At 33.6% G+C, this 26,590-nt stretch overlaps 1 pseudogene; it reads left to right on the top strand.

Annotated features, from left to right (window-relative positions):
- Positions 1-1,554: 1,554 nt before the first annotated feature.
- On the top strand, positions 1,555-25,992 carry LOC138334233 (uncharacterized; annotated as a pseudogene).
- The last annotated feature ends 598 nt before the right edge of the window (positions 25,993-26,590 follow it).

Genomic DNA, 26,590 nt, shown 5'->3' with positions numbered 1-26,590 from the left:
CATTCAATGAGGTAAAAGTGGTGATATTTGATTAAAAGCGCCTTCGACGGGATAAATGTCTTACACATTTTGTTAGTTGCCTGATACGGAAACATGTTGGGTCTCATCGTCCGATATAAGTTTTTTAGTCCCAATATTTCTCCGTTTAAGGTCAGAATCTAAATGATATAGCCATTTAGACTTCCTAGAGATTCGACCAAACCGAAGATTTCATAAGAAACACGCTGATTGGCTCATCATAAAGGTCATCCTTACGTAACCCCGAACGAAGTGTTGTTAGATCTTGTATTGTAGTGTATCATAGAGCATTTTAAAGCTCCTATTCTAATAATTCATTTTGTTTGTTTAATTACATCATTGTCCAATTAACATCCAGTGTCATGAAAGGGCGGTCTCCCATGTATGCAGTGTGTAGTGTGTATGAAGTGCGAGGTATGTGTTTTGGGAGACTGTGTTATGCTTCGTGTTGTGTCTTCTTGTAAAGTGTAACTCTTGCCATTTTTGTAATGCTATATCACTGAAGCATACCGTCGGAGACACCCAGCAACACATCCCACTTGGTCACATTATACTAACAATGGACAAACCCGTCGTCCCACTCCCTTTATGCTGAACGCTAAGCAGAAGCAGAAACAACCACTTTCTCGCAGGCGAGAACGCTCAACAGAAGGCCTAAAGTAAGGCGGTGTCAAAGGAGACGTTAGGAAGAAGAAAATAAGCTAGGAAGAGGAGATGATATCCTAAATTCAGTCGCATTTTATGATCATGTAATAGAGACAGCAGGTACAAGTTTTAAGTCCTATCTGAAGGGCTTCCGTTTTAATAACCTCTCATCATCTATGTCTTTATTCCACTCGCACACTTTTAATTCACATCTAACTCGTCACCAAACTACATCCGCATCTCCCCCTTCTGTACCCTCACATTGACACCTTATATCTAAACCCCACACCAATTGAAATGCAGAGATTCGATTGGTTCATGTAATAAATGAAGGTTAATGCAGTGTGAATCACAGTTATGAACTTGAGTTTTCGCTGTAAAATTATTAGAAGCTTTGGAACATAATATGAAACACAAAACGCTATATGCATAGAAAATGGAACTGTAAATATAGACGAAATCCTCGGTTTTTAATTGGACATTATCAGAGAGTAAATCACATCCATTGACACGACGCCTTTTGATACACGTACATCAATCACAAGGTATTCTGTATTTGTTCTTCCTGTGTAGAAATAGGGGAGTGAGCCGTTTAACATTGCCTTCATTATAAATAAATAAAACAAAACTTGAGACATCCCCTGTGTAAAAATACCATTCAAATATAACAAGTCGATCACATATAATATCTCCTGTTCAACCAATGGTGCCGGCTCCCTGGCCGGATATTTCTGATGACGTCATACAATGTGGGAGTCCTCCTACTACTTCGACAGCGCATGCTCAGTCGGTGAGCGCGCGCTTGTGATACCAATGTCATAGAGTATGAATTTTTGATGACCAGACTCACCGAAGCAAAAATACATGTATATATACATCTGACATGTCAGTTTAATCATTGTTGTCTTTTTAAACGTTGCAGGGAAAACAGACAGCGTGAACAAACCTAGCTCCAACGACTGGTACCAAGCCGATATAAATATTGGCAACTCTTTAACAGATATCAACGAGCATTTCAGTGGTACAAACGTTATTGCACTGTTAGTGATGGAGTCTCCCATTTTGAACATGTTGTGTCAAACACTTTTACTGACATTGCTGTTAGTCATTCCTTGCATCGCTGGAAGAACTTTGGATGTTGACGAAGCCATTAAACAGGTAAAATTGTTTTTTCTTTTTTAATTTTTACAAAGAAAATTTTATTAAATGTACTTTTATTCACATAATTAAATATATACCTTTGTTACATTCCAGGTTTGCACGGGCAATTTAGATAAGATAATATTTAAATCTACTAGTAAAAAATAAGAACAATAGTTTGATCTCACGATATACATTGTAGTAATTTTGTATGAACTTTGTTTTTATGAAATAACTGACAAATCTTGAGTAAATTAATATCTAAATGACATTCACGATAATTAGTAAATAAAAGTAAAATAAGATCGAATCAATGAGTTGATCGTCTCTTTCTATCGAAACAATAAATATAACGAGCATGCTGTATTTTACCCCTATGCGTATGTCAATCTTCCCCCTATTTTATCAGTATAGAATAACATATATACACACATACGTCCGAAATACAGGTTTGGTCATGGTGTTTTTAGTTAATTCTCAAAATGTTAACTTTTATATATTTCATATTTCATATTTTTAATATTTATATAATTTTATTATTAATATTTCATTTCAGCCAAAACCGAGCTTACTTAATGTAAAATTTGGTAGATTTCAATAAAACATTGATATTAATTTGTATTACACTGTCTAACCGTTTGGTTTGCCAAATATATTTCACCTCTGATAACTTAATACTTACATAATATAATGTATACCAATGTATCTCACTATCACGTGGCCCTTTCGAAATCGCAATATGAAGAAACACCCAAATTGTTTGCAATATCCATTTTTATTCACAGTCTATTTTAGGAGTAAATAAAAGACCAACTAATTACAAATATCGTTCGGCAGATGTGTTATTTACCATTTATCACCGATTATATTGATTATTATTTCCAAACATCATTGCTGAATGCTTGGCAACTTCCTGTCTTTTTCAAAAATATTGATTAAGCATTAATACATTTAAGACTTGACCCTGAAGGACATTATTGAAAGATTAACAACTGAAACATCTGAGAATTCAAGCAAGACATATTTGGAAATAGGATCATTTTTCTCTGGTTATGAAATGGTTTAAGAAAAGAGTAAATATGAATTGCGTACAAATTTTGTTTTAAAGACTTAGCGTTTGCAATTGTACTTTCGTTCATATTACGAAACGATTTTTGTTTATAGATAAATTTATTTAAAATAGTATGTAAGTTGATAATTTTATTTCTCTCTCTTTATTACTGACACAGTATACATTTATCGAATAAATATAAATATTGAACTAAAAAATATAGAAAAATTTATATAGATAGTCCTTTTAGGATTCGTCACTGTTTTGGTTGTTGGAAACAAACAGCTCAACACAGGGTTAACGAAACTGACATAGGAATCCATTTCAACATTTTTATAAATGGAAACTCTTTGTTTAATAAATTATTCATCTGCAATGCTTCTAATGTATATAATCCATATATCGAAGCCCCCTTTGTGTAAGGCTTTTAACGCATGCCGTCAATTCCTACGCATCAGATATGCAAATATAGTTAGTTTTATAGGTCTGACCGATGGTTATCTGTAGTGGTCAGTATATAGCTGACTGTGACAGATGTTGGGTACGTAACGCTCGCATATAGCATTAACAACCCGTGTAACTTATGACGCATTCTGCTCACCGCCCAGTATAAACTGTGTTACTGTTATTCAACTGATTTTCGCGGACACTGAACTTCGCCTTATATAATTCATAGACTTTTTTCTCAGCGACTTTGATCGTGAAATTCGCGAAAATAAATCGCACGTGAAAGAAAATAGATTTACAGTACTAGTACGTTCCATAAGGAGAAAGGTTTCGAGAAATCGGGACTTGATCTATCTCTATAAATGTTTTCATAGCCGAGGCAAATGTGGTCACCTAGAAGATATTTCGACTGCATCAGTGTTCGTCTGTCGATTGAGTCATTGACAAAGACTTTCTGATGCAGTCGAAATATATTTCGAATATTTCATAACTAACACAATTATCTCTGTTATGGAAAACTTATCTTTAAAGTAATAGAAGGTTGATAGAAAATTAATAGTGTAACCTAAATAACGAGTTGAACAATGAGAGTAAGAATTGTAAGTGATTTTATCGACAATGCTATAAGTCTCTTTTATGTGAAAAGAATTATAGCATCGTGAATAAAATTCATACGATATAAAGGGAGTAAAATACTATATATACAAAGCTAGATGTCGAACAATGAGAGAAAGGGAAACAGCAAAGGAAGCAAAATATATAAAGACAGAAAACCAGTGTAATGAGACGTAAACAATCGTGAAAATGATATTAACAATAAAAATGAATAAATTATAATAGAATATGAAGAAAGTAAGGAACTATTAGAAGAAAACCTTTTGAAGAAGGTAGATACAGTAAAACCCCTCTAACTCGAACCCGGATTCCTCGAATACCCCCTATTCGTCGAACTGGTAGTACGGTCCCGACCGTGTCCCTATATAATCTATGTAACAAAACCCCGGATAGCTCGAACAGCTATTCGTCGAATACCCCTTATTCCTCGAACAGAAATATATCCCCGTTTGAGCAAATACATAGTATGTACCCATGCATTCGTCGAACAGGTGTTCGGCCCTTGATAACTGTTTACCTGTGTCACACCTGACTGCACCGACCGTCACGGATAATAGCTCACGACTTGTGTTTATACAGGTGTCGTATCAACCCTTTCGGTAATTAAGGGATTAACGGTGTCAGTATTACCTACCTCCACGATCGCCAGTCTTTGTTTAATGCAAACTTTATTTGAATATTTCAGAAAAGGCATTAAATAATCGGTGTCTCTCTCGTAATAATCTTCGCTTAAATACGAAAATACGGAAGATGTTTACATTGATTTATGTTAATAGAAAGTACGCATTGTGAAATGACAAAACAGTCGGAAGAAATCGCTGACCTCCGACTCCCTGTATAAGTTCAATATTTTTTTTTAATTTGTGTTTTTTCCAAAAGATATAAACGATACCAAAATTTGATAGTGCTAAGTACAAATCACATTGACCCATGTTCGTTTTTATCAGTGCGTTCCGTATCTTTTCCCGCATATTGTATTTTCGTAACTTTCCTCGTGAACACGTGTAACCTAACGCTTTTACAAGGTAGATATAGGTATCGTTGTTTGTTCGTAACTATGCTGGTTAATAACTTTAATGTGTGTATTTATTTTGTAAATGTGTTAAATGATTTTTGTTAATTAAATCATCGAAATTGTACACATTGTCTGTTTTAACCAATATGGTATTTTGTACCACGTTTGACGATCGTTTACATTTGATTTACTTTGTCGTCAGTATTTCAAACCCTCATTTTATATAATACATATTTTTTCAACTTGATATTGCTATCAAAACACACTTTCATAAAAAATCCAAAATGCTGGAATTACGGTAATTAAAATGCCATTGCAATGTATTGTTTGTCATAGGGAGACCGGACATTTTGACAGCCAACGGTCGATCATGACCAACCTCGGATGAGTCGAATACCCTGTATTCCTCGAATTATTGATCTGATCCCCTGCTGTTCGAGTTATAGGGGTTTTACTGTATGTATAAAAGTAAACATCTAAGTCACATGAATATATCGAATTATGTCATATTAAAAAATATAATATCAATAAAGCTATCACGTTGTATGTGATATTGCTTACTAAAAATTAAAAAATACGTAAATAAATACAATCGACGTCTATTCAATCATGCAATGTTTGTACCTTCAGTAACTTGGTTGCATATCTTAGTAAATAATCACATTTTCATCACAGTTTTCTAAGCAAAATGTGTAATTAAATTTGTTCGATGTATAACAAATCTACAGGCCTACATTATACAATAAAACATGAAAAAACCCACAAAAAGAACTTCAATATATGATAGCATATTAATGATGTCTTTTTCACTATTTAGATATTTCAAGCTCTGGATTGATTGTATTGGTTATGCATTACTCTCCTGCACCCTCTCATAGTCCGTTTTAGGGTTGTCGACGGTTATCCGGTTACTCGGTCAGAGTTCTGCTTACAAGTTACATAAATCCATAACCGAATAATCGGACTTGTAACATTTGTCTGTTAATGTAATTAATGTCCAACGAAAAATCCGATATCCCCCTACAATCGACAAATGTGTAGTACATGTATATCGTTTGTATGGATGAACACTTACCGCTTTTGTATTTGTATGCTTATGTTTGACATACATCATGCAGTTAAAACTATATTAGAAACTTATAACCATATGTATATATACAATAAGCGTTCCTTGATCTGCTGTTGTTTATTCCAATATCAAGTTAACCGATTAACCGGCTATTTAGTCGGAAGATTTCAGATAATCGGAAGAGTAAACGATTAGTAAATTTCGACCGGTTTGACAACCCGACTTTGTTAATACGATCAATTCTAGTGGAACTACCAATTAATTAACCCATGCGTTTTTTCATTAAGGACAAATTTTAAAAAGTGTAAAAGGTAAATACCACAACCGAAATGGCTTTTATATATTTTTTTATTAGAATGCATAACGAGTTTGACAGTTTTGTAGGGTATCAACTGTTTCTACTTTATCGTTAATACTACACTTATCACCTTCTGCGAAAGTTAATTGAATAAATTAAATGTTAATTTGCTTAACGCGGGTCGAGTTATGATATCCACCGTCGTTCTAATTACCTCGCGTAAGTTCACAAATACTAAGGCAAAACAGTGAAATTAGTCACCATTGCTGATATATATTACACTGGGAATATTTCGTTTGTTTGGAATTGTTATCTAATGTTAGGCCATCGGTATGATTATCTTATGTTATTAATGGTTTAAGAAAACTTTTAATGTATGTTTCGGATACGTAGTGGGGCCTTTAAAATTAAAATCACTGCATGATTAAGGCCAATTGATTCATGAAAGTGAAATAGAGAATCTGAATTTTTAAGACGTTACAACTGTTTAGGGCTCACAGACGATTATTATCAAGAGTTCACCTACACAAGGTTATAATGATAAAGGTTCCTGCTTCACTTTTATGGTATAGGAAAGCTTTTGATTGTAACATACTGCAAATACATTTATTTTAGCGAGATTCGTGGGCGAAAACTAATCATGAAACTTGAACTACTAAACCTTAACATGTTTTAAACATTGATTCAGTAGGATCATGTAAATCTAAAGTAAAAATGAAAATAGCTGTAAAAATGCATAGCCACGCGAAGATACGATACTAGTTTGGAGGCTAAGAATGATATGACGATATTGTTTTATATTAGTAACTGATGTCATCAATACCCTGGACTTGTGTTCAGGGAAAGTATGAAAGAACACATACACATCACACCCATTCACACACCCACGCACCAGCAACTTTCGTTCGCACTTTTTTCTCAGATCATGTGGGATGAAGGTTGTTAAAATACGATTCATGTTCCCTCATTATACTCATAATGTATTCCTACTCTGTCACTGAAACTTTATCAGATGCTTGATGTGTGAATGGTCTGCAATCACAGATATCATAGCTACAATATCAAACAGATTTAATTATTTTAAATTGATCATTAATGGATATAAACATTCCATAAAAAAACATTTGAATTACATCATAGTCTAGCCATATCATCTATGGCGAGCAGCATCACAATGAAACTAACACTCTAATGTCGATCTGTTGCCATAACAAGGATTCTGAACAGAATTAAAAAGTTTGAATGAAATATTTTTTATAAACATTAGCACATTCATCTGATATTGGTGTAATAGATATAGAAAAACATTTAAAACACGGCGAAAACTACACATTTTATCAATAACACCCATTTTCTTTCAATTTTTTTTTTTCATTTTTCGTGAACAAATATAGTTCATTCATTACAAATGAATTTTAATCATGCATGTCCTAATAATAATAATTAAATTATAGTTTCTAAGAAAAACTCAACACCTTAAAATAAAGGTTTAGCTTCTACCTATTTATAAACAATTTTGTTTTTCTTAACGTTCTTTTAACAGCCTGGGTCATTAAGAATGTGCTAGAGTTAGAAGGTACAGGAAAGTCCGAATACCTGGATTAAAACAACCGATCTACTGTCAGTACCAAGAGGGGTTTCGTACTCATGGCCCATAAATATATTGACACAATTTCATAGTACTTTATCCACACAGTCATTGTGACCCTTTATTTAAATAGCTTTTACCAAAAACGAAGTATCATAAAGATTAATTGACCCTTTATTTAAATAGCTTTTACCAAAAACGAAGTATCATAAAGATTAATTCTAAGTTGCTTTAGCAGACCAATGTCATGGTAACAGTAGGTACCGACATTTGCAACTTAGATACATGTTTGTACGGTCTTAAATCTTAATGACTTTTCTATGAAATTTGTTTTGAAATATAACAGTTACAACAAATTGGGAAAATAATATAAAAGAAGTGATGGGAGAGGGGGTGTCAAGTTTTAGAACTCAACTAACCATTGCTTTTTTCACGCGTGCTGAATTAAGAAAAATGCATCAAGGCCCCATTTATTTATTAATTTATTTCACTGAACATTACGTAAAGAATAAAATCTTAGTATTTAAATTATTCATACCGTCTATATATTGAAATGATAAAACAAATAGTTTTTCTCGCGTTTTATGCCATCGAGTTTGCACTTTTAAAAAGCCATTTCGACTCACAATGCCTCCACCAGGACATTGCTTTGAAGAATTTGTTAACGTGTGTGATGAAGCGGTAAAACGTTTTACTGTAAAATGCCATCATGGTTTATTTCACTTTTCAATATTTGATAGTAGCATTCCTTATGGTAGCACTAACGTCCTTCCTAACAGGGATTGGTCAATTTAGGAATTACTATAAAACGCTACAATTTTTGCTGTCACAGTCAGACGTTCAAATATAAAAATACAAATACATGTGATAGGTCACTAGAATGGTTCATAAAATAATGACATCACAATCGGTATCTACCCGCAAAGAATACTTTCTAATACGCATGAAATGTATAATATACTGTTGTAATATCCAGACCTCTGCTAAATAATTCAGTTGTTAGGGCAGAAGCCTTTATCAGCCAATACATTGTCTGAACTTTTCACTGAAGCTGAGAGGTATACTAAATGTCATTTTGTCATAGTCTTTAAAAAATGTACCATACAGTTCAGCAAGTGTTTCTTGAAACAGGGTTCAGACATTCATGAAGAGGCAATTAAATTGTATATCTCGAGGATGCTCCTAATATTAATTTTATTTATTATGGGAGAGATGGTTGGAAAAAAGTCCTAAACTCTACCTACAACTTGACAGTTTAACAAAGCCTTCATCAAAAATTGCGAAAAGATTTGTCGTTTGAAACACAATGGGCATAATATGAACCTATTGTCATGGTAAACGGATCTGTACCTCTGTGAGGGCAATTTATTTTACCATTCCCTTAACGTTTCTTTTAAACCTGAAAAACACGTTCGGCAAAATATTTGCCAAGATATTTTCCCCTTAACATTTTATAAAGCTACCAATGAACAAACGTCTTACCATCAGTATATCTGTTTGAACGTTTCGTATGCACATGAGGTGTGTTGCTAACAATAGCTGTAATAAACATCGATATATTTTATGCCTGTTTGATCATTCTACCTGGTTGACATCGTCAGTAAAATTTCAAAGTATATTCCCTATCCTTTTTATACATTTTCTTTCAAAGCATTTGATATGAAGTAAGGGAAAATTTGAATAGAAATATTTGTTTTGAATTCGTGACCCAAACCTATTATCCATGAATGGATTTATCCATGAAAACGCACGATGAAAGACCCGAAGTAAACATTTGCAATATTTCTTAAAACAATACATTTACTAATTCTGTGCACCTTTCTTGCAGATTCTGTCAGAAAATGACGACGGTGCCTATTTTTTCCGACACAACACAGACTTGGACAGTACTGACCCCAGGCCGGTTTCTGACTTGATTACGTAGACTGCAGGCCAGATTTCTGAACAGATCGGGACAAACGGATCTTCTGTAATGGTTTCCGGGGTTGTCGCGGGCGAGGACGCAAGCGCAATATGCCTATGAAACAGCAAAGAGTACTTCCAGAGGAACCTCCTGTTCAGAAACGGCCATTCTGCAACGGCTTTTTTGGGTGTGCAAATGGCAAACGATCATCGAGTCGTGCTTCTCCGAGACAACCAATTCCTGATGAACTTCAGAATGTTGGAATACAAAAGAAACGTTTCTGTAACCCGTATGGATGTATGAGTGGAAAGAGGTCGTCACTATATGATACACTGATGTCACAGCTTCGCGGTGATCCGGAAGAATCTGACTTAAACGTGAGTATTAAGACACACACTTAAAATGACTTATGACAGTAATTAAGATTTCGTATAATTAACTTAAAGTTATATGTGTCACAACTGAAAATTTTGACGTAGTAATTTTCTTCGGTATTCGGTAATCTATTGAATATCAAAAGGTTTGATTAGCCGTAAAAAATTAAAATGGACAGACAAATCATGTATGATGACTTATCAAAATGTATGTACAGGGAAATTCTTGTTTTTGTCTTATTTGTACATGCAGCTGTTGAATAACTTATTAAACGCTCTTCCTGATTATTGAGTTCAAACATTACGACACATACATATATAACTTTAAGCTATATACTAGTTAAGGGTTGACAGTTTCGTTTATAAAATAGATGGATGGGGGCAAAAAAATCGGACACCACATGTCATAAATTCCTACATACTGTAAGCCAATTTTATTTTCGCAAGTGAATAAACTTTCAAACATAGATTGCCATGAAAATGTTGTTTGGTATGAAAATGCTAAATCAAAATGTTCGCGAAGATAAAATGGTTTGCAGAATGAGATATGAGTGCGTCCAATGGTTTTCTATCGATACGCAACAGATATTTTCTAACGTTGACTATGACATTATTATGAAGATCGTCTATAATATATCTTTATGATTCAAATTTGATTATCATTATTTTTTTATGATTTAACTCCTTTTCCTCTGTAATCTTCCTTTCTACTACAGTTTCAAGTAAATCATAAATTAATATGCATTCTTACCAAATATTATAATCATGATTTGTTTAAATGTTTTATATTTCTTGCGAATGCCATTCTTTGGTGTTGTGAACTTGCCCATTGGGCAGATAATAGAAACAATTGAACGTGATATTTCTCGATCGTTGATGAGCTGTCAAACTGACCTGACATGGAATGCCCTTCAAAACTTCCTCGACTGTATATCTGAATTTTCCACTCCATGTTCACGCATGCAGTGTTAAACGAATGATCTTCTGACTCAGCGGGATCTTGTGTATACTTGTTGTAAATACCTTAAGTAATTAGCCGGATTCGTTGCTAATTGCTCCCTATTAACTTTGCCTATCTCTTAAATGCTGCATTTGCTTACTGCAACAAAACTTTCATAGCCGTTGTTTGCATACAAAGCAGTGTAAAAACACATTGCGATTGCCCATTATAACATTATAAATAATTAGTGATATTTACTTATGGTGCCTAGTTGAATCAACGTAGCCCATTGTTTGTTATATCTGAGTAACAATATTGGGCTCCTGGATCCTGCCAGTTCTTTGTGATTTATAACTGTAACGGTAGGAATTGCAATACTCGATTGCTAGCTGGTGTCAGTTCTGGATGCAGACAGGTGTGGAATCACATATAAGCTAAAATAACATTTTGATATTAATCAACTCTATGTTAATACAATTATTAATTAAATCAATAAGTATTGATAATCATTATTCAGACATGCATTGATGTTTAACATACATTTGGCAGCCTACATATTAAATCGTGCGTGATAGTGCATCATGTCGGATATATAGGTAACCTAACGTATACTACATACCAATAACAAAATATGATTTGTCACAGATGTGTTGCACGATATACCAACCTTGTAATTGATATTAATAGTGACAATTGTATGTGAAAATGTATTTATTTCAATTTAGGTGGGCCACGAAATATCAATATATATTGAAACTGCCAAAGCATCACTCTAGGGTGTAGTTAGTCGACAAATTCTCCTCAATAGAATTTGTCATCATTTGACAGCAAATTATCCTCATTTTGTTGGAGTAGCATTGATCGTAATGATGGTGAGTGTAAGAGATGGTAGTGTTTGTGAATAAAAAAAATGAATAAGTTTATATCAAACATCAATCACATTGCCAAGTTATGATTGAAATAATTCAAAATATCAACTTTGATATGAAATTGAAAGTAATGAGGAGTAGCTATTGTGCTATATTGTTTGATTAGTCATTTCGTTGTCTGCGTCATGGTCCAGTATGTATCTTCAAGCAAAGGTATGCTTGGACGGGATAGTGATCATTTTGGTTTCTATGACAAAAGTACATGCATTTCTATGCACTCGATTATCTTATTGCCAATATAATTTACAATATCACTGCACATGGCGTAGTTGAATCTTTCTAACACCAGGTATGTAATTTCTGCGTAACAATGTTAACATTTGGCTCCTCGTGACGTCAAACAATGTATATATAGACGTCTTACCTGTAACATAAAAAAATACACTTCTCGATTATCAGATGTTGGTAGTTCTCTGTCAGGAGTTTCGTAGACCTTGATATGGTGTATAAACTGATATCATATATTTGCAGCAAAATCAACTTAATTTCTCATATGATAAAATGTATAACTATTGGTTAACCTATTTTACATGCATTGGTGTGCAACATACATTGGACTACCAACGTGTTCAACATGATGCGCAATTGTGCGTCATTAAATATGTTGGTAGCCCAAGTCAAAATGCTATATCCACCTTTGAAGTGTTATAATGATGACTGTTGTTTAGAAAGAATTTGGCCTGACTCATCCTCCATCATGATGTCCAGGAGATTTAACACAGTGTCTGTAACAGTCGTATCCAAGGTTACACGATAATTCTTATGGCAAATCAAACTGAATGTGTTTTAAACGTAATCGGAAAACCCAGCCCTTTCGATAGTAACCACTTATATTCTGATAAATATCCTCGGCTACTCACATTAAACTTCGTATCCAAGGCCTTATCTGAGTTGATTTGATTGAGATCGGTAGATGTAAGCTGATAAGAACACAATACATGATTTGAATACAAGCGTACCTCACTTTACCATATATGGTAACTTCCTTGTTAAATATTGATGTAAGTAAAAATGTCTTAGATCGACAGCCCACGCGCTCGCATCATTATTTTGTAACACTACTTTCAATGTGAATTACTATTTATAGAAATGCCACCTATTTTAGCAAAGCACAAGGAGCAATGGTGTCCTTTTGGGAGATTTATCTACTTGGCTCTTTGGCTTTACATTTATATATATATCTGTATATCCTTGATCTGATACTAGAATGGGGGAAATAACACTAAATCGTATACATTTTTTCAGTACTCGGCACTGACCATATACTACAACATTTGTAAAATTTCGCACCTACTCTAACCCGATTGACCTACATCTGAGTAAAATATTGATGGTAAAACACAGAAATGTTCGCGAACTTTGCAAACATCTTTTATTTAAAACATGCTGGGTTTGACAAGTTGCAGGATAAGAATATATGGTAAATGTTTTGAATCTCAAACTACATATTTTATTTTAGATCGGGACAAACAGACAATTTCGCACTAGGATCTTTGCGCGCAAATATGATGATCATAATTGTCTTTTCTACAAGTTTCGATACAACAAAAGTTGTGAATGCTTAAACGCATCCATGCGCTAATTTATTCAAAATCAATTTTGCGATAACAATTAGATTTTAACGAATTCTGTAAACGAACTTATTTTAGCGCAAATGAAAAAAAAACCCACCAAAAAACCTGTAAATTATGATTCATTAAAGATGCTCAACCTCTGACAAATGGTATTTTTTCACTATCAAAAGCAGGATCAGACGATTTGGTATTTTTCTTCAGTTACAAAAGTTACTTACTTTACACCATTATCACCATTGGAAAGTTTGAGCTTCCAATTTTACTTTAAGATAAAAATATCAGAAATAATTAATTGCATCCCGAAAAAATTCCGTGGCACTATGTTTGATATAAAATGAAGTTCTCACTGCTCATGCACCAAAAACAAATTTAGTTACTTTATTATTATTTTTTGTATTTATTTAGACATACATATCAACGATTAAACACCAATTGTCGATGGTTCAATACTGGAAATTCCCATATGCAAATTTGTACATGAATTAGCACTTCACAGAGAGTGCGAAAACCGCTAAAATAAAAACACCGCTAGAATAACTTGTTTTACAGAATTCAATATAATGTAAGCGTTTATTTCATTTTCTCTACATGATCACATGGATGAATATCTAATTAGATTTAACATTTGTTTCAACAAACATCATAGCATCCTTCGTTTTGCTTGATTCCTGAAATCATAGATTTGACGACACTTCAAATTTGATCTAGGATGCAACAAATGACAAATGTGCAGTATCTGATAAGTCTTCTGGGACTAAACATTATGGTGGATCTAAAAGCAAGCGATCTATTTCAATGTTCAGTATCAATATTTTATCATTTCATGCTACCGTAATATTATCCCCTGTATTTATCATAGTTTTGCGCATGAATAGCAAATTAACTTGTTTTTAACATTTTCGATATTTTAAAAAAAGACATCAAATTAAAAAAAAATATTGATTCCTACCTTTTTACGTTGCATATCTTTGTCCAAACGTTGTAAATGACATTATAATAAAATGTGATACGTGTGATAGAACCTGAAAAAAAAAAGAAAAAATATAATATTAGTAATAAACAACAAATATCGTTTAAGGATGTTTGATCAAAAAAACTTTTAAACATATCAACGATTCATATGGTGAAACCTTACGATACTGACACACTGTGGGACTGAATAATTGTGTCGGATAAGAGAGTGTGTCGATATTGGCAATCTTACTTACGTTAATACAGATATGAATGCATGTATCTGCAGTCACAACATACATTTGTATGTCAGAACAAACGATGAAGCAAAGGAAATCAATTTATATATCAAATAATATCTATAATTATTAATTTGTGAAAAAGTTTTTTTTCTTCTAGTCAATGAGATAGAGATTCACCCAGACTTCTGAGTTGTTAGGCCGTTTTTTTATATATATATCTTGAGAAACTATACATAGACGTTACAACTGGCAGGAAGGAGTTGCGGTGTTAGTATTGCCTAAATTAAATAATCTAATAGTTTTTAAATGCTAATCCACTTATAAAAAGGTTTTAGAGAATAGTGAACGAACTTTTTTTGCTGAGCGAGTGATAATAGAGATGTTGGGTCTCAAAACTATACGTTACTTTACAAAATGTGATTTTCTTTTATGCCCTGTACACTGCCACGGTCATTTAAGAACGTGCGTGCCAGGTAAATGAGGTGGAGGAAAGCCGGAGTACCCGGAGAAAAAACACCATCAGTACCTTGCAGCCGGCCCACACGGTATTCGAAGTCAAGAGGTGGAGATCTAGAGATAGTAGTAATATGTTGGAAGACCTCTGAACCGCTAGGTCACGTGGTTAAAAAGCAAGAGTTTTATGTAAGTTTTCTCAACGAGCTTCATTCAGAGTTCCAACGGTAAAACCATTGACGTTCACCTTTATCCACTGAACACTGTACTGGTATGTGTAGCTATCATGGCGATCCGGACAAACGCATTAGACAGAAATAATTAATTCCCCTGTGATTGCAATTAAATCTATATATCTAGTCTGATCTGGTTGGTCTCTTGGTAGTCCTCTGATAACTGTGAAATTATTTCACCGCTTTCCATGGCTTATGAATTATAAATCAATGCAATTAATATGGATATTCTGTCACACACGCACTATCGCGTTGCATTTACGCTCATATGAGTGCAATTGTTGTGTTTCACAATCTCCATATCAACTTTTTGGATTTATATCTGCTTTGTGAAATAAAAATCATTGTGTTCATTGCTTTGAAGGGTACGTTTAATCCACGCGATGTAGTCTAGCTTATAGGCCTATTGTGTGACTTATAAATCATTCAGAACGATATTGTTCACAAAATCCGCAACTCCGATTCAAAGAAACAATATCGCTGTCAAAGCAAAGCGATACTATTCTGAATGTAATGTTTGTCAGAAAGGTTTTTATGGAGGTTGTAACCTTTTGGATATTTCACACTATGCAGGAATTTGTAATATAGAGTTATAAGAAATTTAGAACGTTAGCCCTTGTTTGGTGTCAATGAAAGTTCAAAACAGCAGCTTGGATTATTCCAATGTTTTGTTGTCCGTTTGGTTATTTAATAGTCGGTCAAGGTGGCGGAGTGGTTAAAATGTTCCGACATATAACCACAAGCCCTCCAACTCCGGGATGCAAGTTCTAATCTCATGTGGGGGAGTTGCTAGGTACTAACCGCTGATTAGTGTTTTTTTCACCGGGTACTCCGGCTTACCTCCACCAACAAACCTGGCACGCCTTTACATGACCCTGGCTGAAAATAGGACGTCAAACTAATATAACTCAAACCTGTTAAATAGTCGAGATGTATTATGGGTATATCCTCTACACTAAAAAGAATATACGTCCCCGGCTTACTATACCTTTCTACCCAATTTTCTGTCTAAATATCTTTCGAGCCAGAAAACTGCAGCCCACTCTACATTAGCCTCCTCACCCACATTCATCAGAAATTTTATTTTATCGTCTTGAGGTACCCAGTAACATTATTTAGTGTCTCCAGATGTAACGGCTTCCACTCATGTATGTGGTGTGTAGCGTGTATGAAGTGCGCGGTGCGTGTTTTAGGAGACTGTGGTATATTCGCCTGCTATGGACCACAAACTAAATCACAAATATAAACGACGATTGAAAACAACCATTAAAGTTCATAAGTGTAACGTTTTGATAACAACATATCTTCATCATTTTTTTTTGTAGCTGACTGGTAAATACGTGCAGTATGAGACAATCTTATTTTTGATTTTTCATCTATTTGGAAGATTTAGCGAAACAAAAGTCTAATTTGTACCTATACAGTGGTGTTGACTTGCACGAAGATACACAACACGTCAAAACTTTATGACGGTATTTTAGATATTTGTTCTCCATTTTCAATTATCAAAGCAATATCTTATCTTTTTTTGTCCCTTCCCAAATGAATTCAGAAAAAATGCTCACCCTTGAATGGATATAAGATATTTCATCTGTTATGATAAACATGTTTTAACAATTTGAAGTACTGTAATTATTATAGTATAAATGTGCATGCCTTACTTCAGTAATCATCGTCAGATGAGATATTATAAATGAGGTTATATTTTGGCTTATATACATTTAAAGTAGAACAAGGTTTTTTGTTTTTGGGGTAATGGAAAATATCTTCAATTTATCCAAATTTTAATCGTACTAAGGAGAAAGACAGTGAATATGTGGATTATAATTATTTTCAAATTAATTCAAATAACCGATTTCAAATTAATTCGGTTCTATTGTATTTATATCAGATATAATAAGGGAAATTAAGTCGCCGCAAAAAAAAGTTTGTTGAATGTATTCAACCGCCCCTCCATCTTGTCTTTTTTTGTATTACGTGTTGTAGTTTCGTAATAGATATCAGATAATCTAGCCTTGAGTTCCAGACTGATGCCTACTGATAAGTTCACAATATATATAAAGCTTATTTGATATGCATGACCACTCACCCATAACATCGACAAACTATTTACGCCTATATAGATCGACTGCCAGATATAATTAATGTGCTAATGATTCATATATCATTCATGATTCTGTCTAGCTGTGAACGGATCAAGTATATACGAATACCGCAGTGTTCATTACAAATGCTATAATAAAAATAAATTGGGTACAAAGTACACGTCAGCCATGCGTTACAAAGGCATTTTATGTCACATTATTAAGTAATGTCTCTTACGGATTGTACATATTGTGGACGCGAAATGGTTAAAACAGAAGTGAATGAAACGATCTATAAATCTTAATCTGACAGGCGGTATCCATCACCAAACCAGTTTTATAGAAAAAAAACCTTTTTGAATAAAACTATAAATTTTTCGTGTCACGTTTAGTGGATGTATACAAAAATATCTTCCCCTTTCCATGTCAGCTAGATTTGAATAAACCATGAGAAGATATACTTCCTGAAAATATAACAGATTTTACTAGTGTATATGTATCTGCCTAGTTATATGTTATAGAATGAGAGGAAACCATTAACTGACAAACAAATGATGTCCATTTGTATAATAAGAAAAGATCGTTTAAATCACATACAACATAATTGTGTTAATATTACATATCAAGATCATTTTGAGTGAAAATTCAAAGTAAACACTAATTCAATAACGGAACGAATGTTAGTTAGAATGTTGATACTGTACTTCATGACACAATATATTGTATATTTTATTTACTTTACTACAGTTCATGATCATAACATTTAAAGAATAAAATGGTATATTAATTACCGTGTCGTTCATTTAATTGTATGTTACTCTCAGAATCATTTTATTCTAGTGTTACTTTAATACAAATTACTCTCCTAATCATTTTATCCCAATGTTACTATAAATACAAATTACTCTCCGAATCATTTTATTATAGTGTTGGTGTGAATACAAATTACTCTCCGAATCATTTTATTATAGTGTTGGTGTGAATACAAATTACTCTCTGAATCATTTTATTCTAGTGTTACTTTAATACAAATTGCTCTACGAATCATTTTATTCCAGTGTTACTTAAATACAAATTACGCCCCTATCATTTTATTATCGTGTTAATGTATATAAAATTACTCTCCGTACACTCTGAATCAATTTATTTTAGGGTTACTTAAATACAAATTATTCTCTGATCATTTCATTCTAGTGTTACTGTATTTACTGAAATAAACAATTACTCTCCAAATCATTTTATTATAGGATTGGTGTAAATACAAATTACTCTCCAAATCATTTTATTATAGTATTGGTGTAAATACAAATTACTCTCCAAATCATTTTATTATAGGATTGGTGTAAATACAAATTACTCTCCAAATCATTTTATTATAGGATTGGTGTAAATACAAATTACTCTCCAAATCATTTTATTATAGTATTAGTGTAAATACAAATTACTCTCCGAATCATTTTATTCTAGTGTTACCGTAAATACAAATTACTCTCCGAATCATTTTATTCTAGTGTTACCGTAAATACAAATTACTCTCCGAATCATTTTATTCTAGTGTTACCGTAAATACAAATTACTCTCCGAATCATTTTATTCTAGTGTTACCGTAAATACAAATTACTCTCCGAATCATTTCATTCTAGTGTTACCGTAAATACAAATTACTCTCCGAATCATTTCATTCTAGTGTTACTGTATTTACTGAAAAAAACAACAATTACTCTCCAAATCATTTTATTATAGTATTAGTGTAAATACAAATTACTCTCCGAATCATTTTATTCTAGTGTTGGTGTGAATACAAATTACTCTCCGAATCATTTTATCATAGTATTGGTGTAAATACAAATTACTCTCCGAATCATTTTATTCTAGTGTTACTGTATTTACTGAAAAAAAAAACCCAACAATTAGTCTCCAAATCATTTTATTATAGTGTTGGTGTGAATACAAATTACTCTCCGAATCATTTTATTCTAGTGTTGGTGTGAATACAAATTACTCTCCGAATCATTTTATCATAGTATTGGTGTGAATACTAATTACTCTCCGAATCATTTTATCATAAGTATTGGTGTGAATACAAATTACTCTCCGAATCACTTTATTCTAGTGTTACTTTAATACAAATTACTCTCCGAATTTAATTTTTTCTAGTGTCTCTGTATTTACTGAAATAAACAATTACTCTCCGAATCATTTCATTCTAGTGTTACTGTATTTACTGGAAAAAAACCCAATTACTCTCAAAATCAATTTTATTGCACTGTAGTTACTATAAATACAGAGTACTATCATTTCACTGCAGTGTTACTTACAGTAAATACAAATTACATTTCGTATCATTTAATCGTAGTGTTACTGTAAATACAAATTACTCTTCGAATCATTTTATTCTAGTGTTGGTGCAAATACAAATTGCTATCCGTTTAATACGAGTAATTGTAAATACATACTACGGCTCCGAATAATTTACAAATTACTCATCGTTTCATTGTATGATATTATAAGGGTAAAGAAATAGTACTTTACGTATACTTTCACACAGATCTATTTAGTATGTTTTGCATGTGATTGATGTATCTGTCATGTGTTCTTTATCATCCTATGTATGTTTTATATCAAATGATATGTGCTGTTTATCATTCGATGTGTTTTCTCTACTCGGTATGTTTTGCTTAGGTTAATCTATTGCCATCCCTTCGGCTTTTAAGGTAATGCTTTGTTAAATATTTCTTGTGATGCCGAGACAATGTGTTGAACAAGAAATGCATTCTTCCGTCTCTAATGCCTGATCCTGAAAGGATGTTGCAAGTTTGACTTTTCGATCCTCCTCTGCTCTTTTGTAATGGATGAAATCATTTCTAGGCGTACGAATCAATTGGAACGCAAGCTCTCCTGAAGGCATGATCTACTTCTGAAATATTCGCCTGAAGGCATGACCTACATTTGAAACATTCGCCTGAAGGCATGACCTACTTCTGAAATAGTCGATACTCTTTCTGAGTATACTTTATTCTAGTTACGATATCAAATTGCACGGTAACTTACAACCTGTTGGATTACTTCTTTATGCCTGGCATGGATACTGGAATTCGACTTATTATCCTAACATTACTAATTGGAGATTTGCGGATTACATCTTTAACTGTAGATCTTGCCTGAAATTGATGCCTTGACGTCATCGGAATCATTACGTCTTATCCGGGATACCCCCGAAGAGGATTTGTCAGATTTACCCTTCGAAACCTCTGATTTCATGTCAGATTTTGGACAAGATCTTCCTAAATGGTGTAAATACTGCAACCTTGTTAAAGTCATCTTGCCACAACTCTACCAGTACAGAAACCAAGACGTCATGTTAACGCCATCAAAAAGACGAGTTATGAGTGAAGCAGAAATGTCACGTAACCCAGTGACGTCAGATGATTTTTCCGAAATAAATAACATGGGTATGCTTTCACCAGACTATGCAGAACAACACGTAGACAACATCAAAATCGACAAGAAATGCAACCCAATGTCTACCAGTCAAAGTGCCTGTACCTGGTAAGACAACATTAAACAATAGATACATCCGAGCCAGCGATATGTGGAAAACACTTAACTGGTATGTTATGACTGGCAATACGTAATTAAATGTTATTAGAAGTTATATGAAAGCATGGCATGAACATGTATACTAGGTAATTGTAATGGGATTCTATAGATGGAACAGGATAATTCGGTAATATTGAATAATTCGATATCGATACACTAAAGGTAATATTGAATAATTTGATATCGATACGCTCAAGGTAATATTGAATAATTCGATATCGATACGCTTAAGGTAATATTAAATAATGCGATATCGATACGCTAAAGGAAATTGAATAATTCGATATCGATACGCTAAAGGTAATATTGAATAATTCGATATTGATATGCTAAAGGTAATATTGAATAATTCGATATCGATACGCTAAAGGTAATATTGAATAATTCGATATCGATACGCTAAAGGTAATATTGAATAATGTGATATCGATACGCTAAAGGTAATTGAATAATTCGATATCGATACGCTAAAGGTAATATTGATTAATTCGATATCGATACGCTGGAGGTAATATTGAATAATTCGATATTGATATTCTAATGTAAAATATAATTCATATCGACATGCTTAAGGTAATATTGGGTAAATCGATATACAAGGTGATACAAAAATCAGTATTTTTTATCTGTATGAATGTTTAACCTTTACTTGACAATGTCTATATTAAAGTGATTTCGAAAAACATTGGCTACATAAAGTGGTATTCCGAAAGACCCTTTCGGAACCGCGGTATTGTACGTATACATTACATGTGATAAAGCAATAACATAATGTAATAAAGCAAGCACAAAGCTGGAAACTGTTGATAGCCGAATAATATAGTGATAAGCACTATAAATAGTATAGTGATGTCGGCTTTAAAAACATATGTGTGACTAAATGCAACAACATACATAACGAAATACGCAACATTTAATCCACATTCTAATACTCAACTTCAAGTACTACCGGCTTTATATAAGACGCAGGACAAACAACGCGAGCAAAATATCTATCCTTCGCTATGGATAACCAGGCTTACCCTAGTCGAGAGCTAAAGGAAATTAGGAAACATAATATACTATCACCAAAAAGAAGAAATACTTAAAAATATTTACACACTTGAGTGCTACAGATCATCCATAAACCATCGTCGGTTACCCACATACAGGTAACCAGCCTACACTACAATGCTGTCCGATCTGCATCGTTTTCCGATGAATAAAGCTTTCATATCGCTTTGGAAGACATAGTCACATAATCATAGTACTGTAGCGTTGAAACTTTCTAAGGAAATTCAACTTTTTTGCTACAATATTTTATTACACCTATATTAGAAGAAGAAGAAAAAAAAAAATATTATAGTGGCTGTAAATAGTTTCAGCCTTCGTTTTAATTGAAAGACATTCAAAACAAGAAGCCAGAGGGCTGTTATCGACTTCAAGTACTGGCTTTTTGTCCTAGTAATTATCAATTTTGAATCCCTACTCTATAAGTATGATTGCAAACATGAAAATAACGAGTGCAAAAATACTGAAAAAACGCCATTTGATTCACACGTTTTAGTGTTGACAGATGCAAGACACTAGTGCTGTCGATACAATCGCAGAGGGCATTTTGATCGGGGACGAAGGGAGTTTATAGACTTTTGAACATTTGTAACATTCCTGACTATCAGTAGATCATATGGCTAGTGTCCAGTGATCCTGGGTTCGCACATCTTCGCAGAAGTGTAAACAAATCATCTATAAGATTAAAGTAATTTCCAACTACGACGAGTTGACAGATAGATCCATTCAAATAGTGTGTCATGTACCTGTCGTCAACTTATCTCTTCTGAATACTTTGTTTTTAAGTATTTCATAACCATATAGCATAGTGTATGCAAGTGTATACATTGTATCTTTATACACAACGGTTTGCTTATTTGATTATTTTAATGTTCTGTGAACAGTTAGGGTCATGTAAGGATGTCCTCCCATGTATTGCCGTGTGTTGCGTGTATGTTGTGCGAGGTGCGTGTTTTGGGAGGCTGCGGTATATTCATGTTTGTCTTCTTGTATGATGGAACTGTTGCCCTTTTTATAGTGCTATATCACTGAAGCATGCCATCGAAGACACCATACACCCCACCCGGTCACATTATACTGACAACAGGCGAACCAGTCGTCCCAATCCTTGTATGCTGAGCGCTAAGCAGGGGCAGAAACCACCACTTTTATAGACTTTGGTGTGTTTCGGCCAGGGGACAGAACCCAGAGCCTTCCTTACTGGGGCGAACGCTCATCTCAAGGCCAAAATGAGGCGGTGTCAAGGGAGGCATTAGGAAAGATAAAGTCAGTAAAGAGGAAGAGAAATAATATCTTAAATTTAGTCGTCTGCAATAGGGGCAGCAGGTACAATTCTAACGCCCTACCTGCAGGGCCAAAAGTGCCACCGTACGTTTACGTACAAGCCACCCGACCGCATCTTTTACATATGAAAAATTATCTAACTATTGAGCATATCATTGCTTTGATGTTTATCAAATCCATCATTTGTAATGCATATACATAAAATAATAATAACTAGCACCTGTGATCCCTATGTGCAACTGATAGCATCAGCAATTATATCGCCAGTATAACATTCTAATATAGCATCATGTAACAAAAACTTACAATACTGAAAATTATGTGTTATTAATTTATGCCTACAAGTCTTACGATACAATCACTCCACAAAACCCTCCCACATAAGAGAACAATCATACCAATTTAATAAGAGAATTAAAATCAACAATGAAGCACCGTCAAGAAGATAGGATCGAGGTTGGCCTTTGTAAGCTACAAAAAACACACCCGGTGAACTGGGAAATAAATACTTGCCATAACAGTCTATGATGATTGTTTGTTTGTTTGATTAAATTAACGTCCTATTAACAGCCAGGGTCATGTAAGGACGGCCTCCCATGTAGGTTATATGTTGCGTGTATGAAGTGCGCGGTGCTTGTTTTGGGAGACTGCGGTATATTCGTGTTGTGTCTTCTTGTATAGTGGAAATCTTATGATGAATAATATGTTCATCTGCCTATACATGTTGTCAAAAAATCCTACGCTCCTTATACCCTTAAACGTCGCTAAACACATCCTTAATAGTTCTATCTTGTTCATTCTGGATTACCGCGTATCATTTGAGAAGTAATTCAATTTAGACATATCCCCGTCATGGTATGCTAATGCGAATGGAAGATAATGGAAGATATCTAATTTTGCTTCGATATTTCAGCGTTGATAGGACTTGAAGTATAGGTGTGACTGTAGCGTGAATATCATACAAGAGGTGTTGAATGAGATATAAGAGTTACCTTCTCAAACCTAATGGATATCAAAACTAATACATCGTCTGCTCCACCGCAGGTCTTGGTGCTTGGCGTTTGCAAAAAGGAAAACATGACTCTTTTAACTGCGCTTATAATCTTTTGATACAGATCCTGAAGAATGAAATAACATTGATATAAATTGGTTGTCATCTGATGTTAGTAGCGTTTATTAGTCCACGACTGGGGCTTAGAATTCACAGCGTACAATTTGAGTGTGTTAACCTGGTATCGTTCATCCTTTAGGAAATGGGAATGAAACTAAGTAGAGGATGGTTCAGTGTAAAGTGCTTTCTCACGGTAGTACCTGCTTTATTTGATTTGTCATAACAAATTTGTAAAGACGTGGGACTCTATCAGGGACAAAGATGGCCGATCGGCGTGACATGTAGGTGTGTCGGTAATGTACAAGAATTCAACATTATTGTCTTGGTAGAAAAGAAACATTTCGATAATGGCGTTGTCGTACCGCGATAGTTAACGTGGAATAGTACAGCCAGCTGACCAAAACCGATCAAGACTGTTGTTTCCTTATTGAGGGGAATCACTTTTTGCCGTTTTACGGCCACTCAGTAACAAGCAAAATATTTTGCATGAAGAAAGCTTAACGTAAGCTAAATATTGTATCCTATTCAAAAACATTTTTTTCTATGACAATGGTTATTTCAGAGGTCAGAAGTCAAAGGGTGAAAAATTGATGTTTTCATTGTTTTTAGTCCTAATTAATTAACACATCAAAGTAAGAATGATATTTTTGATTTCTGGATTTGTTAATTTTAGTTCAGAATACAAATGAAAAATTGAATTAGGTCAGGGTGACATAGTTAAGTATTTGTTCTAAATCAGCATTAAAGTTTTTAATGACTTTGCTGAAAACTTTCCTTTTACAATGATTTGAAAGTGATATTTTGCAGAACTTCATGTGGATCTTAACATTACTTAGTTAAGATAATTCTAACTTAAGGGACTCCTTTACGTTAAGGAATGTTGATGAAAACTGAGCTAATGGGTTACAATCACTGTCGTAATGTCCTCCACTGGAAACTTTGTATGATATACTCAGAGGTGGGTAAAAAAGAGAGTGATAGTAAACATCGAGTATATACTATAAATAAATAAAGTAAATATCTTATCATTCTCTAGTTACATGGTGAATTAAAAAGTAAACTTTTGCTTCCATTTCAGAGTCAGCCGACACTTTAACAGCCATATAGGTCCTGCTGACAGCACCGTCGCTCCTGTGTCACGTGACTGAATGTAAATATTAGGTTTATTTTTACACCATCTCCTTAAAAAAACACATGTGGGATTCTCGACCTCCTTTTATGTGTGGCTACGTGTGAGAGAAATATGTGAAAATGAGGGACTTTTAAATTCGTTTTTACGATATTGTTACCATTGGAATATGGAATCATTTCATAAAAAACAGATATGTTTACGCTTAATCTTAATATAGGAAGCGTAAATGCGGGTTAAACCTTTTTGGTCGAAATTCTATTAATTTGCTAAACCCAAAAAATAATTTTTGTGTTTGATGAATTTTCAAAATTACATATTAAGAATCATTTCACTGTGTAAAAAGTTACATCTTGAGAGAAAATAAGTTTATTTATCAAGTTACTTAAAATAATTTTACTTCTAGTACTAGTTTACGGAAAACGGTTTCAAAAGCCTTGATCAAATAGACATAGAATTAGCGCATTGTAAAAATCCAGTTGTAGGTAAAATCATCATAATACAAACATAAGGCAAAATAAATCTGTTTTTAATTTCATCTTCTGATTAATTTCCAAAAATATTTTAAATTTTTTTTTGGCTGGAATTATATGTTTTATTCAATTTGTATGTTTCACAGCATTTCAGAGTTCTTTCCCTGTCGATGTATTCCGTCAGAATTACGTTTTATACAAAATAAACTTTACTTTCGTTGCTCATGGTTTCACTTAGCGATAAATGTAGTGCTCGAATATCTATTGGCTAAGTTTTTAAATTTTTCATTTTTGATTTGAGACTATATTTGATTTTTATCATGAGCGTTTATTTTAAACATATTTCATTGATATATAAAACAATGATTGGGCAC

Source organism: Argopecten irradians, chromosome 11 (genome assembly GCF_041381155.1).
Source record: "Argopecten irradians isolate NY chromosome 11, Ai_NY, whole genome shotgun sequence".
Classification (NCBI taxonomy): domain Eukaryota; kingdom Metazoa; phylum Mollusca; class Bivalvia; order Pectinida; family Pectinidae; genus Argopecten; species Argopecten irradians.
Note: the sequence above shows the minus strand (reverse complement) of the source record. Positions and strands in the feature narration are given on the sequence as shown.